The sequence below is a fragment of the Phyllobates terribilis genome, unplaced genomic scaffold (genome assembly GCF_046119375.1).
Source record: "Phyllobates terribilis strain yellow unplaced genomic scaffold, ASM4611937v1 Scaffold_3__8_contigs__length_932513732, whole genome shotgun sequence".
Classification (NCBI taxonomy): domain Eukaryota; kingdom Metazoa; phylum Chordata; class Amphibia; order Anura; family Dendrobatidae; genus Phyllobates; species Phyllobates terribilis.
The window spans coordinates 577,417,773-577,433,093 of NW_027362763.1; the positions used below are offsets into that span (position 1 = coordinate 577,417,773).

Genomic DNA, 15,321 nt, shown 5'->3' on the forward strand with positions numbered 1-15,321 from the left:
GAGTTCCTGTACGGCGAACACACACTTTTCCCACTTGGCATACAGTTTATTATCCCGCAAGATCTGTAACACCTGCCTAACGTGCTCCTGATGAGACACCAGATCCGGCGAGTAAATTAAGATATCATCCAGATATATGACAACAAACTGTCCCACCAGGCGGCGAAAAATGTCATTAACAAAGTGTTGAAACACCGCCGGGGCATTAGTCAGACCGAATGGCATGACAAGGTTCTCATAATGCCCCTCCAGAGTGTTAAACGCCGTCTTCCACTCATCCCCCTCCTTCATCCTAATCAGACTGTACGCCCCCCTGAGATCCAACTTAGAGAACCATTTGGCGCCCGCAATCTGATTAAAGAGATCGGGAATAAGTAGGAGCGGATACGGATCTCGGACCGTAATCCGATTAAGTTCACGGAAATCCAGGCAAGGGCGTAGGCCTCCATCTTTCTTCTTAACAAAGAAGAACCCCGCAGCCACCGGTGAAGATGAAGGTCTAATATGCCCCTTAGCCAGACTTTCTGAGATATAATCCTTCATGGCCTGCCTCTCAGGACCAGAAAGGTTATACAACCTAGCTTTAGGTAACTTGGCCTCAGGGAGCAGTTTTACAGAACAGTCATACACGCGATGAGGAGGTAGTTCCTGACACCCTTTCTCCGAGAATACATCCTCAAAGTCCGCCAGAAATGGAGGTAAGACCCAAGGAGTAACCGCACCAATGACCGTGTTCATGCAGTTTTTATTACAGAATTTACTCCATTGGCTTATCTCCCTGGTTTGCCAATTAATAACCGGGTTATGCTTAGCTAACCAAGGAAGGCCCAACACAATAGGAGTGGGAAGACCCTCCAACACGTAACAAGACAACAGTTCTTTATGTATTGCCCCCACTTGAAGTTTTACGTCATGCACAGCTTGCAAAAAACTTCCCTGACCGAGAGGCCTGGCATCGATCGAGAATATGGGGATGGGTTTAGCCAACTCACTCAACCGCATACCTTGAACCCGGGCAAACCGAGCATCAACCAGATTAGCCCCGGCCCCACTATCCAGAAGAACAGATATCCTCTCAGTTCTCGTACCCACCACCACCTCCGCCGGTACGAGAAACTGAGACGAACCTAGGGACGAAATACCTACTCCCAGATTGTCGTCCACCACACAACCTGGGATCAACAGTTTTCCGACGACTCTTCACTCTGCAAGGGATGGGATGGACACCCCCCAATAAAATGTCCCTTTCTCCCGCAGAAGAAACACCTTCCTGCCTTATGGCGCACCACCGGTCCCCTCCCCCGAAATGATGTCCCTCCTAATTGCATAGGCTCCTCTGGACTGACCAGGGGAACCACCATATGAGGGGACCTTGTAGGAGGTGGAGTCATCACAGGGGGTAGAGTTATCCCGCACCTCTCCCGAAGCCGTCTGTCCACGCGAATAGCAAGGGCCATAGCGGCTTCCAGTGACACGGGAGAGTCATACTGTGCCAACACATCCTGTAATTTGTCGGATAAACCATGACAAAACTGGCTCCTAAGAGCCGGGTCATTCCACTGGGTGTCCGTGGCCCACCTACGGAACTCCGAACAGAATTCCTCCGCCGGACGATCTCCCTGCTGGATCCTACGTAACTTAGACTCAGCAAGGGAGATCCGATCTGGGTCATCATATACGAGTCCCAGAGCAGCGAAAAACCTATCCACTGACTGGAGAGCCGGGGAACCCGGGGGAAGAGAGAACGCCCAAGATTGTGGGTCCCCTTGTAGGAGCGAGATGACAATTCACACCCTTTGTTCTTCACTCCCCGATGACCGAGGCCGCAGCCGAAAGTACAATTTGCATGCCTCCCGGAAAACAAAAAACTTGTCCCGCCCCCCAGTGAACCTGTCAGGGAGAGCTACTTTAGGTTCTGGTCCGGCTTGCTCCTGAGGATGCCAAACCTTGGACCTAACGTCCGCCAGCTCCATGGACAAACTCTGCAATTGCCAAGCTAGACCGGCTACTGGATCCATGGTAGCTGGAGAAAAACTAAGTGGGTCGGTGAAAATGTCACGCTGTCTCTGTATACTGGAGGTAGGGGGCCTAAGCTGACCCTAAGCTGGGGCCCTGACTAATCCCTCAACCAGGAGGTACTGTTAAAGGTACAGAGGTCCAGGCCGCCAGCGTAACCCCTACCTCCTGAAGATCCCTGCACCTCAGTAATCTAGTCCTGAGAAGGACCCCGATCACAACCAAAGGGAACAAGAAATAATATGCCCAAACACAGTACTTAGACGAACGAGACAGTACAAGGGAAAAACCAAAACCACCTTGCATACAACAACTACTCAACTACAACAGAGGGAAAACCAACAGGAAAGGAGATAAATGATAAAGCGAGGAAAGGGAAAAAACACTTCCAAATACACTTATCTCAGCAACTCCAAACACCACGATCCGCTCTGTCAGTTTGAATGAAATGCTTTCACCGACACCTCCCAAACAGACCAGCAGGTATATGAAGGAGTCTCACTACAGAAGTATTGATTGCAGCTGGGCGAGGCTGGACCTCATCTAGCCCAGAGAGAGAGAGAATTAACTCCCTCACTGCCGAGAAACACAAAGCACCAACAAGTCAGCTGCGAGAAGTCAGGCTGTGTACTCGTGACGATCTTCGTGGCAACACACCCGTGACAATGGAGCCCTCAGGGGTTTCATCTGAATCACGTCATTCGGAGATTTAGTTTAAAACCCCTAAATAAGTCCTCAGCGTAGAGCGCCGGATAAATGTGATCTAAAATGTTATGTAAAATGTTCCCAATAAAAGCTTCACATAAAAGCCCCCACTCAGGACTATCATGTGTTAATGGAAATATAGGGGGCTTCCACGTTACTGGTAGTACAAAACCACATTTAGTGTCCACATGTTTGGCAGGTGTATAATTTTCAAAATGGGGTCACTTGAGCCGGGATTCGGCTCTTCTAGCACTTAAGGGCTTTGTATATGGAGTCCGCAAACTATTCTAGGAAAATCTGCGCTCCAGCAGGTAAATAGCGCTCCGTCCCTCCCGAGTGTCGCCATGTGGCTAAGCAGTACTGTACAGCCACATATGAGGTATTACCACATTCAGCAGAAATTATGGGACAAATTTTGGTGTCATTTTTAATCATTATCCCAGTGTGAAAATGTAAAATCTGGGGCTAAAACAATTTTTTGCGGTAAAAATGTAATTATTTTTTCCTTACTGCCCAATGGTATAAAATTCTGTGACACACCCTTGGTGTCAGTATAATCACTGCACCCCTAGATGAATTCATTGAGAGGAGTAGTTTGTGAAATGGGGTCATTTATGGGGGAATCTGCTGTTCTGACACCTCGGGGGCTCTCCCAGTGGGTCATGTCACCTGCAAACCACAACAGTAAAATCTGCACTATAATATGGTGCTCCTTCCCTTTTGACCTTTGCACTGTGCCTCAAAAGTAGTTCCCAATTACATGTAGGGTATTGGCGTACTTAGGAGAAAATTGCACAACAAAATGAGAGGTCAATTTTTCTTCTAGTACCCTTGTGAAAATAAAAAATTTGGGGCTAAAAGAAAATTTTTGTGATTTTTTATTTTATTTTCACGGCTCTACGTTGTAAACTTCTGTGAAGCACCTGGGGGTTCAAAGTACTCACCACACATCTAGATAAGTTCATTGAGGGATCTAGTTTCCAAAATGGGGTCACTTGTGGGGGTTTCCGCTGTTTAGGCACATCATGGGCTCTCCAAATGCGACATGGCGTTTGCTGATTAATCCAGCAAATTTTGAATTCAAAAAGTCAAATGGCGCTCTGTCCCTTCCGAGCCCTGCCGTGCGCCCAAACAGTGGTTTTCCGCCATATATGGGGTATCAGCATGCTCAGGAGAAATTGCACAATACATTCTGGGGTCCATTTTTATCTGTTACCCTTGTGAAAATAAAAAAATGGGTCTAAATTTAATTTTTTGTGAAAAAAAGTTAAAGGTTAATCTTTTTCTTCCTCATTGCGTCAGTTCCTGTGAAGCACCTGAAGTGTTAATAAACTTCTTGAATGTGGTTTTGAGCACCTTGAGGGGTGCAGTTTTTGTAATGGTGTCACTTTTGGGTATTTTCTGTCATATAGACACCTCAAAGTCACTTCAAATGTGATGTGGTCCCTAAAAAATTGGTTTTGTAAATTTTGTTGGAAAAATGAGAAATCGCTGGTCAACTGTTAACCCTTATAAGTTCCTAACAAATTTTTTTTTCCCAAAATTGCGCTGATATAAAGTAGACATGTGGGAAATATTATTTATTAACTATTTTGCGTGACATATCTCTCTGATTTCAGGGCATGACAATTCAAAGTTTGAGAACTGCAAAATTTTCAAAATTCTCGCCAAATTTCCATTTTTTTTAACAAATAAACGCAAGTGATATCGAAGAAATTTTACCACTATCATGAAGTACAATATGTCATGAAAAAACGATCTCAGAATCAGCGGGATCCGTTGAAGCGTTCCAGAGTTATTACCTCATAAATTGACAATGGTCAGAATTGAAAAAATTGGCCTGGTCATTAACCTACAAAGTGGCTCGGTCCTTAAGGGGTTAATACAATTGTCAGCTCACCATGCAAAAAACAAGGCCTCACATAACTGTATCGACTGAAAAACGGAAAGATGACAGGTCTTGAAAAATGGTGACACAAACAAAACAATGTTTTATCTTTTGAACAAATTTCTGAATTTTTGTTTTCACCACTAAAATAATAACAAAAAAACTGCGGAAGTTTGATATTGCTGTAATCATACTGATGTGGATCGTAAGATTATTTTTACTGCAACATGAAAGCTGTAAAAACTAAACCTTAAAAACAATGTTGGAATTGTGTAGGTTGATGTTTGCATTTTCATTGCACTTAGGATTTTTTTCCCCTGGTTTTCAATACATTGTAAGGTCAAATGATTGATGTCATTCCCATAAGAAAAATCCTGCAAAAAAAACAAGCCCTCATACGGCTATGTGGATTGAAAAAAAATAAAAAAAAGATGGCTCTTGGATGAAAGGGAGGGAAAAAAACACAAAAAAGGAAAATTGTTGTATCAGGAATGGGATTACAAGAGATTTCTAGCGTGATTAGAAAAGCCTGCACTTGTCACTTTGTGTGTGAACACAGACTGACGACTAGCGACAATGTGCAATGCGCACATTGTCACCATTCTCCTGAATTGCCAGCACCAGAGGGTGGACACCAGACCACCATTTCTATACTTCTCTCATGTCCCCACTACATTCTCTGGGGCTTTTCTCAATGCTTTCTTTATTGTTCTGCTCAGAAAATCCCCTTAATAAGAAGCTAGTTGCAAAGTTGTTTTTTTTACAAACACTTTGCAATTTATCCATAAAAGAATTAGTGAATAACATTTTAATGGATGAATTAGAACAACCAGTGAGTCAGTTCTTAGGGGGCTGTGTCTATACCTCCGCACTGTCTGCCAATATTATATCAGCATACTGCTGTAGGAAGCCATTATGGCAGCACTCAGAGATGAGAGGACAGCCCCCCTCACACGTGTCACTGTACAGTATCCGCCCCCCTGTAATACAGCCTGGAGCTGTGAGGGGGTCGTCACTACAGCACCGACGAGCACTGTGGACGGAGGATAGACGGAACGGAAGGGTTTCCCCTCACAGCTCCTCACCATGTCTGGACGCCTGCTGACAGGAGCCTTCATGAGCTGGTGAGGAGCGGGAATGTGCGGGATATGGCTGACTAGTAGCTGGTTACACTGCAGCGCGGGGTAGAGACTGTTCCTGTAATTGGTTCTGCGCTCCTATTATTGTTGTGGGTGTATTAGAAAGGTTTTATTATGGCAGGAGTGAGACCTGCTCAGCAGAAGTCTGTTATGTCAGTGATTAGGACTGCTCAGGAGACAGCCGTCATGTCCGGGATGAGAACAGCGGAGTCCCACTGCAGCTGCCGGGACTACATACACTGTGGGGACTTTCGGCGGGAAACCACGAGGCTCCGCCCACTCACATAAAATGGCGGGAAGAGGGAAAGCTAAATGGCGCCACTGCGCCTCATCATTTATTATATAAAGAAATGAGCTGCAAATCCGATATATTATGGAAATAGCTACGTGCTGCTAATTTTCAGTACTTTTATGATTAATGGCTGGCTTTATATATTGCACTTATACATATAAGGTGGAAATGAATGTGCAATGCTCTTGACACATAGTGCATGCTAAATGTAGTAAGCTTAGTAGAACAGTTACTGTAAAAAATAAGAGTAAGGCTGGGTGCCCACGTAGCGTTTTTCAAGCGTTTATGCTGTGGAATTTCCGCAGCGTAAACGCTTGTGAAACGCTAGGTAATCCGCACCCCATGGTCCCCAAGGGGATTCCGCATGTTCTATGCACATGCTGCGGATTTTTCCGCAGCGTTTATGCTGCGTACAAAAATCCGCAGCATGTCATTTAATTTTGCGGAAGCGCAGCGGAACTCCCGCCATTGACTTGCATTGAGACGCATAGAAACCGCGACTGTACATTTGTACAAGCGGCTTCTATGCGTCTCTATGTGCGGATGGTACCCAGTTCTGGAGGAGAGGAGACTCTCATCCAGACCTGGGTACCATTGTACCTGTAAAAAAAGAATAAAATAACAAATAAAGTTTATACTCACCTTTCCGAAGGCTTCTCTCTGAATGCCGGCATCGCTTGAGGACCTGCGGTGACGTCACAGTCATGTGACCGCAGGCCCTTCACCGCTCTGTCTCGCGATATGCCGGCATCCAGGAACCAGCTAGGAACGAGCGCTGCAGCCACGCCGGGGTCTCGGGGGTGAGTATAGCTTTATTTGTTTTAATTTTTACGGTTCACACTGTATAAATCCATGCTGTTTGCATGGATTTATACAGTGTGACCTAGTTGTCAAGCACTTTCCAAGTGATGCTATCACCTGGAAAGCGCTTGTCAATCTGCATGTGGATCCGCATGTATTCTGCAGGAAAAACGCATGCACAATCTGCATGCGTTTTTTCTGCCAGGGAGATGCAGAAATTTTCTGCTTCATTTCTGCATCGTGGGCACATAGCCTTAGGCCATGTATTTGTTTAGGCCATGTCATGCTGTGTTATGTGTAATAGAATGAGAGTCGCCCCATTTGTAAAATGTAATGTATCTTGTTTGAATGAAACATGTCAGAAGTCAGTCAGTTTGGCCCAAGTGCAGATTAACAAGGTTCCTTCTCTGCCTCCTTGTCTCTCAGAGGTCGCTGTGCGGCTGGAAATTGTGGCATTTCCGTCACTTTTACCTGACAGGATTTTGGTCATTAGTGTTTAGATCTAGCATGTAACTCCCTTTCCAGACCTGGTGATTATTTGTTTGCGCTTTTGCTTTTTCCTTCTCTTCCAAGAGTCATATTTTTTAAAATTTTCAAGTAATTTGAAAAAAATACAATTCTGCCATTGTTTTTAAAATTTTGTTTTTAGAGCATTTAGTGTGATAAAAAATACCTGGAACATGATTCTCCAGATCTGAACGATTACTGCAATAACCATTTTGTAATTTTATTTTTTATGCATTGGTATGTAAGGCGTTTGACAGAGGCATGTTCTGTTAGATTGCCTGACATTGTAAGGCTGCGTGCCCACTATGCGTTTTTCAAGCATTTTTGCTGCGGAATTTCTGCAGCGAAAACGCTTGGTAAGGCTATGTGCCCACGATGCAGAAATGCTCAGGATTTTTTCCTGAGCGTTTCTGCATCTCCCTGGCAGCAAAGAACGCATGCAGATTGTACATGCGTTTTCCTGCCAGGGACATGCGGAAATGGAGCGTTATCACTGACATTTCCGCATGCGGATTGACAAGCGCTTTCCAAGCGATTAGCATCACTTGGAAAGTGCTTGTGACAACTAGGTCACACTATATAAATCCATGCAAACTGCATGGATTTATATATAGTGTGACCCGAGAGAGTGGTACCCCTTAAGGACCAGAGCATTTTCCGTTTTTGCGTTTTTGTTTTTTTGCTCCCCTTGTTTCCAGTGCCATAGCGTTTTTTTTTGGGGTCAATATGGCCGTGTGAGGGCTTATTTTTTGCGGGATGAGTTGTACTTTTCAACGCCATTACTAGTTTTACCATATCGTGTACGGGAAAACGGGAAAAAAATTACAAGTGCGGTGAAGTTGCAAAAAAAGTGCAATACCACAGTTGTTTTTTATTTTTTTACCACGTTCACTGAATGCTAAAACTGACCTGCCATTCTTATTCTCCAGGTCATTACGAGTTTGTAGACACCAAACATGTATAGGTTCTTTTATATTTAAGTGGTGAAAAAAAATTCCAAAATTTGTTAAAAAAAAAAATAGCGCCATTTTCTAAGACCTGTAGCGTCTCCATTTTTCGGGATCTGGGGCTGGGTGAGGGCTTATTTTTTGCGCGCCGGGCTGATGTTTTTATTGATAACATTTTGGGGTAGATCCGATGTTTTGATGGCCCGTTATTGCATTTTATTGCAATTTTGCGGCGACCAAAAAACGTAATTCTGGCGTTTACAATTTTTTTCTCGTTACGCCGTTTACCGTTTGGATTAATTCTTTTTTTATATTGATAGATCGGGCGATTCTGAACGCGGCAATACCAAATATGTCTATGTAGGTTTTTTTTTAAATATTTTATTTTGAATGGGGCGAAAGGGGGGTGATTTAAACTTTTAGATTTTTTAATTTTTTTTTATAATTTTAAAAATGTTTTTTTTTCACTTTTTGCATGCATCTATAGTCTCCATAGGAGACTAGAAGCAGCAACTATCCGATCGCCTCTGCTACATACAGGGGATCAGCAGATCCCCTGCATATAGCAGTATTGGTCCTGTGCTATGAGCGCCGACCACTAGGTGGCGCTCATAGCGACCAGCTCATGACAAACACAGGAGTCTGCTGCAGACCCTGGGTTGTCATGCCCACCCATCGGTGACCCCCGATTACGTGACGGGGTCGCCAATGGGCAGGGCTTAGGACGCGCCTCCCGGAAGCGCGCGTTAAATGCCGCTGTCGGAGATTGACAGCGGCATTTAACATGTTAACAGCCGCGGGTGGATCGCGATTCCACCCGCGGCTGTTGCGGGCACATGTCAGCTGTAAGAATCAGCTGACATGTGCTCGGTTCAGTGCGGGCTCAGTGCTGCAACCCTCACTGAACTGGGGGAGGAGTCCTATGACGTACTAAGACGTCATGGGTTGCAAAGGGGTTAAAAATAAAAAAATAAATATATACTTACCCTCCGATGGCCCGCGCTGGCTTGCTTCGCTCGGTGCCGGCAGCGGTGGATTGAAAGACCTGCCGACGTCAGCGTCACGTGACCCGTCGCATGACTCTGACTTCAGCGCAGGTCCTTCAATCCACTGCAAAGTGCCGGGAAGCAAGTAGGAGCGCAGCGCGGGCTGCCAGAAGGTAAGTATATATTTATTTTTATTTTATTCTTTTTTTACAGCTTTTTTTAATGGTACCTGGGTGTGGATGAGAGTCTCCTCTACACCCGGGTACCATCCGCATATTAGAACGCGCCAATTACGCAAGTACAGATGCAGTCTTGCGGAATTGGCGCGTTCTAATGCAAGTCAATGGCGGTGAAAACGCAGCATTTCCACAAAATAATTGGTAGTGCTGCGTTTTTTCCCACAATGATAATCCGCAGCAGAAATTTCCGCAGCATGTGCACAGCACATGCGGATTATCATTGGGGAACATTGCTGCCCTTCTACCATGCGTTTTTAATGCGTTTCCGCAGCTGCAAAAACACATTAAAAACGCATCGTGGGCACACAGCCTAATACGTGCCCCATGGTCCCCAATGATAATCCGCATGTGCTGTGCACATGCTGCGGAAATTTACGCTGCGTTTTATCATTGCGGAAAAATACGCAGGATGTCCACTAATTTTGCGGGCACGCAGCTTAATTGCCGCCATTGACTTGCATTGAAACGCTTGATATCCTCATCACTACATGTGCACACGCGGATATGAAGCGATTCAATGTGCGGATGGTACTCAGGTCTGGAGAAGGGGAGACTCTCATCCAGACCCGGGTACCATAGTACCTGTAAAAAAAAAAAAAGAATTTAAAATAAAAAATAAAGATTATACTTACCTTCCGATGGCCCCCGGTCTCCTCAGCAATGCGTCTGGTGTGTTGGGCGGCTCGCGGTGATGTGAGGACCTGACATGACGTCATTTAGTCATGTGACAGGTCACGCGACCACTGACGTCGGCGGTCGCGTGACCTGTCACATGACTCAGTGGCGTCATGGCAGGTCCTTTTACACAACCGCCAGACATCGGGGAGATCGGACACATCGGAGAAGGAGACCGCGGGCCATTGGAAGGTAAGTGTAATGTTTATTTTTTATTTTTTACCATTCTTATTCTTTTTTTTAACTATTACTTGGTCACACTATATAAATCCATGCCGCTTGCATGGATTTATATAGTGTGACCAAGTTGTCAAGCACTTTTCCAAGTGATGCTAAAATCGCTTGGAAAAGCGCTTGATAACCCGCATGCAGAAATTCATGAAAAAACGCTTGACAAACGCTTCTACCTGGCAGGAAAAACGCATGTAATATCCGCATGCGTTTTTCCTGCCAGGGAGAAATGGAAAAAATATGCAGCATTTCTGCATCGTGGGCACTTAGCCTAAGACTGGGGCTAGTTACACTGTGACTTTGGCCAAGACCCAGGTCAGACGGCCAGAGATCACTATGTGCCGTTACTACGGTACGTCACAGCGTAATGCAGGTGAATGGGATTGCATTGCAACGCCTAGGATACCACAAGGAGCAAGTCACACAAAGGCTAACTGAGGGTGTGTGCAGACGATCCAGATCCGCTGCGGGTTTGACACTGCGGACTTATGCAATGTCAAACCCGCAGCGGCCAGCTGTTACAGCATAGTGGATGAGATTTGTACAAATCCCATGTCCACTATGCGTCTCTGTGCACCCGCGGAAACTGACATGCAGCACGTCTTTCCAGACCGCAGCATGTCAATTTCTCATGCGGGTCCGCATGCGGACTTTCCCCATAGACCTAATCTCTATGAGGAAAGTCCGTAGGTAAAAAAAAAAAAAGCGGAGCTCATTTGCATATCAGCTCCTCCGTAGCATCGGGGCCGCAGGCTGAGAGATACTTCTGCACATACCCTTAGACTTCTGCTTGTCGCGGTACTCAATGTCACTGCATTTTGCTGCGATGTTGCAGTGGCACAAAGCCATATTTGGGAGTGTAACCTACAGTGCCAGTCAAAATTTGGGGCTCACCTGTTCTTGAGACTCACAGATAATACACATAAAACTTATAATTTATTAGTATCAATTAAAAATATCAAAGACAAAAAATCCCTCAAAAAACAAAAGCCAGTATATAACCAAAACTGGATAATACAAGTGGATGGGGGGGAGTTGGATACCTTACACTGGTCTATCCCTACCTGTCAGCGGAGGTTGGCACCCTCTTGAACGCAAATGGCGCCCCCGCTCCTCGACGGCTCTCGCCAAAGGGTACCATTAGGCCCTGAGCTGATGGAAGCTGATGGGATTCCGTACAGAGGTGAGAGGGGCAGAAAAAAAGTAGCCAAACAGCTGATTCTGGACACCGCAAACAACTCACCACTGTACCTGCAGCATGCAGATGTGGTGAAAAATATCCAGGAAAGTCTGTGTGATATCCTGAGAACACTATTACCTCTTGTATATTCTATATTAGACAATAGTCCTACAACATACAGCACATAGTTGTTGTACATGTAGTAAATACCCATAAACGGACCACAAAAAAGCCGGGTGGGGTCTAGTGCTTTTTACTGCCATTTGGTGATATCTGCACCATTATTTGAACATTTGATCCAGAGGATGCATGAGGCACTTTATTAATAACACCACTGGTACACTGCGAAGGAGCATGCACAAGGCACTTTATCAAGAATGCCATTACAATCACCAAAAGCTAAATCGTCTTTTGATTCTACATCTTGCATCTTAGGAATTTATATGGTTTGTGACTCCTGATGAGCCGATTTGCAGGAGAAACGCGTAGAGCAGGGGACAGGAACCTTTTTGGCTGAGAGAGCCATGAACGCTACATATTTTAAAATGTAGTTCCGTGAGAGCCATACAATATTTTTAAAACTAAATACAAGTAAGGCTATGTGCCCACTATGCAGAAATGCTCCAGATTTTTCTGGAGCGTTTCTGCATCTCCCTGGCAGAAAAAACGCATGCGGATTTTACATGCTTTTTTCCTGCCAGGGACCAGCGGAAGTGAAGCGTTCTTCACATGCATTTCCTCATGCGGGTTGTCAAGCGCTATCCAAGCGATTTTAGCATCACTTGGAAAATGCTCGACAACTTGGTCACACTATATAAATCCATGCAACCAGCATGGATTTATATAGTGTGACCGTAAAAGAATGGTAAAAAATAAATATTATACTTACCTTCTGATGGCCCCCTGTGTCCTTATCCGATCCGTACTGGCTTGCCGGCAACTCGCGATGGTCTAAAAGACCTGCCCGGGTACCATCCACACATTGAACCGCATGATATCCTCATGTGCATATGTAGTGATGCGGATGTCATGCGGTCCAATGCAAGTCAATGGCAGCGAAAACGCCGCGATTCCGCAAAATAATTGGTAGTGCTGCGGATTTTTCCGCAATGATAATACGCAGCGGAAATTTCCGCAGCATGTGAACAGCACATGCGGATTATAATTGGGGAACATGGCAGATCTTCTACCAAGAGTTTTTTAAGCGTTTCTGCAGCAGAATTGCCGCTGCGGAAACGCTTAAAAAACGCATAGTGGGCACAGTGCCTAAATGTGTGCATTTTATGCAAGACCAACACTTTAAAAGTACAATAAGTACCTGCTCTCTCCACAAAGGTGAATTCTTCTGTCCATTCCTGCTGAAAAGTACGATACTCATCTTTTTTTTTCTTTTATCCATCTTCTTCAATAAAAGGGTTTCTGCAATTAGCTAGCTGACTACTTGATTAAAAGGAGGGAAGTTTACTTCCATATGCTGGAGGTGTCCCTGGCTAATTCCATGTGGGGAACAGAGATGGCGTCTTTGCTCTTAAGGGGAAGGGCAAACTGTACTCCCGAAGTACTGTGTATATACAGTACAGACCAAAAGTTTGGACACACCTCATTTAAAGATTTTTCTGTATTTTCATGACTATGAAAATTGTACATTCACACTGAAAGCATCAAAACTATGAATTAACACATGTGGAATTATATACTTAACAAAAAAGTGTGAAACAACTGAAAATATGTCTTATATTCTAGGTTCTTCAAAGTAGCCACCTTTTGCTTTGATGACTGCTTTTCACACTCTTGGCATTCTCTTGATGAGCTTCAAGGGGTAGTCACCGGAAATGGTCTTCTAACAATCTTGAAGGAGTTCCCAGAGATGCTTAGCACTTGTTGGCCCTTTTGCCTTCACTCTGCGGTCCAGCTCACCCCCAACCATCTTGATTGGGTTCAGGTCTGGTGACTGTGGAGGCTTAGCACCCCATCACTCTCCTTCTTGGTCAAATAGCCCTTACACAGCCTGGAGGTGTGTTTGGGGTCATTGTCCTGTTGAAAAATAAATGATGGTCCAACTAAACGCAAACCGGATGGAATAGCATGCCACTACAAGATGCTGTGGTAGCCATGCTGGTTCAGTATGCCTTCAATTTTGAATAAATCCCCAATAGGGTCACTAGCAAAGCACCCCCACACCATCACACCTCCTCCTCCATGCTTCACGGTGGGAACCATGCGTGTTGAGTCCATCCGTTCACCTTTTCTGCGTCGCACAAAGACACGGTGGTTGGAACCAAAGATCTCAAATTTGGACTCAACAGACCAAAGCACAGATTTCCACTGGTCTAATGTCCATTCCTTGTGTTCTTTAGGCCAAACAAGTCTCTTCTGCTTGTTGCCTGTCCTTAGCAGTGGTTTCCTAGCAGCTATTTTACCACGAAGGCCTGCTGCACAAAGGCTCCTCTTTACAGTTGTTGTAGAGATGTGTCTGCTGCTAGAACTCTAATCTGAGCTGCTGTTAACTTGCGATTTCTGAGGCTGGTGACTCGGATAAACTTATCCTCAGAAGCAGAGGTGACTCTTGGTCTTCATTTCCTGGGGCGGTCCTCATGTGAGCCAGTTTCTTTGTAGCGCTTGATGGTATTTGCAACTGCACTTGGGGACACTTTCAAAGTTTGCCCAATTTTTCGGACTGACTGACCTTCATTTCTTAAAGTAATGATAGCCACTCGTTTTTCTTTACTTAGAAATTGTAATATGGCAAGAAAAAAGCAGCTAACAGTCTATTCAGTAGGACTATCAGCTGTGTATCCACCAGACTTCTGCACAACACAACTGATGGTCCCAACCCCATTTATAAGGCAAGAAATCCCACTTATTAAACCTGACAGGGCACACCTGTGAAGTGAAAACAATTTCCAGTGACTACCTCTTGAAGCTCATCAAGAGAATGCCAAGAGTGTGCAAAGCAGTCATCAAAGCAAAAGGTGGCTACTTTGAAGAACCTAGAATATAAGACATATTTTCAGTTGTTTCACACTTTTTTGTTAAGTATATAATTCCACATGTGTTAATTCATAGTTTTGATCCATTCAGTGTGAATGTACAATTTTCATAGTCATGAAAATACAGAAAAATCTTTAAATGAGAAGGTGTGTCCAAACTTTTGGTCTGTACTGTAGGTAACTGACGTCCCCCTAATTGACTAGTGGTATGAAGTAAGAGCGTTACCTGTATTCAGGCGCTCACTGACTGATGCGGCTGCTGATTCTTGCCAGTGGAGTTTAAAATGGCGCCGCCGCTTCTGATCCACACCACAGGAAGCCATCACTCCTATAAGGTGCCCGCTGTCCTGACAGCTAAAGCGGCGCTTGAGCGAGCGGAGCTCAGTTGCTGGTACGCTGGGGTGAGGAGAACGATGGCTGACAGCGCGGGAACTCCCTATACCTGCTGGTGAGCTCGCCTCCGGTCTGCGCTTAATGATGACTCACCCCAGCGTAGCCGCAGCTGAGCTCTGAGCTAGGCAAAAAAAAAAAGCATGCGGAAACACACAAAGAATGGGCATGCAGCGTTTTTTTCCGCACATGAAATCTGGTCAGGAAAATTTCTGATCATGTGCACGGAACTTGCAAAATGTCATAGGATAAGGTATGCAATGCGTTTTTGGCCCATTTCCGCTCTGAAAAAAAAAAAACGGGACTTTGAGTGCGGGCGCTACGCAGGTACAGAA

The 15,321-nt window shown here is 44.9% G+C and overlaps 1 long non-coding RNA gene across 1 annotated transcript in view; it reads left to right on the forward strand.

Moving 5' to 3' along the window:
* The first annotated feature begins 5,575 nt into the window (after window positions 1-5,575).
* Window positions 5,576-15,321, forward strand: part of LOC141257199 (uncharacterized) — a 70,639-nt gene continuing 60,893 nt past the window's right edge. The window contains exon 1 of the long non-coding RNA XR_012318034.1: window positions 5,576-5,733. This is a non-coding gene — a long non-coding RNA (uncharacterized lncRNA). The remainder of the gene's footprint in view (window positions 5,734-15,321) is intronic.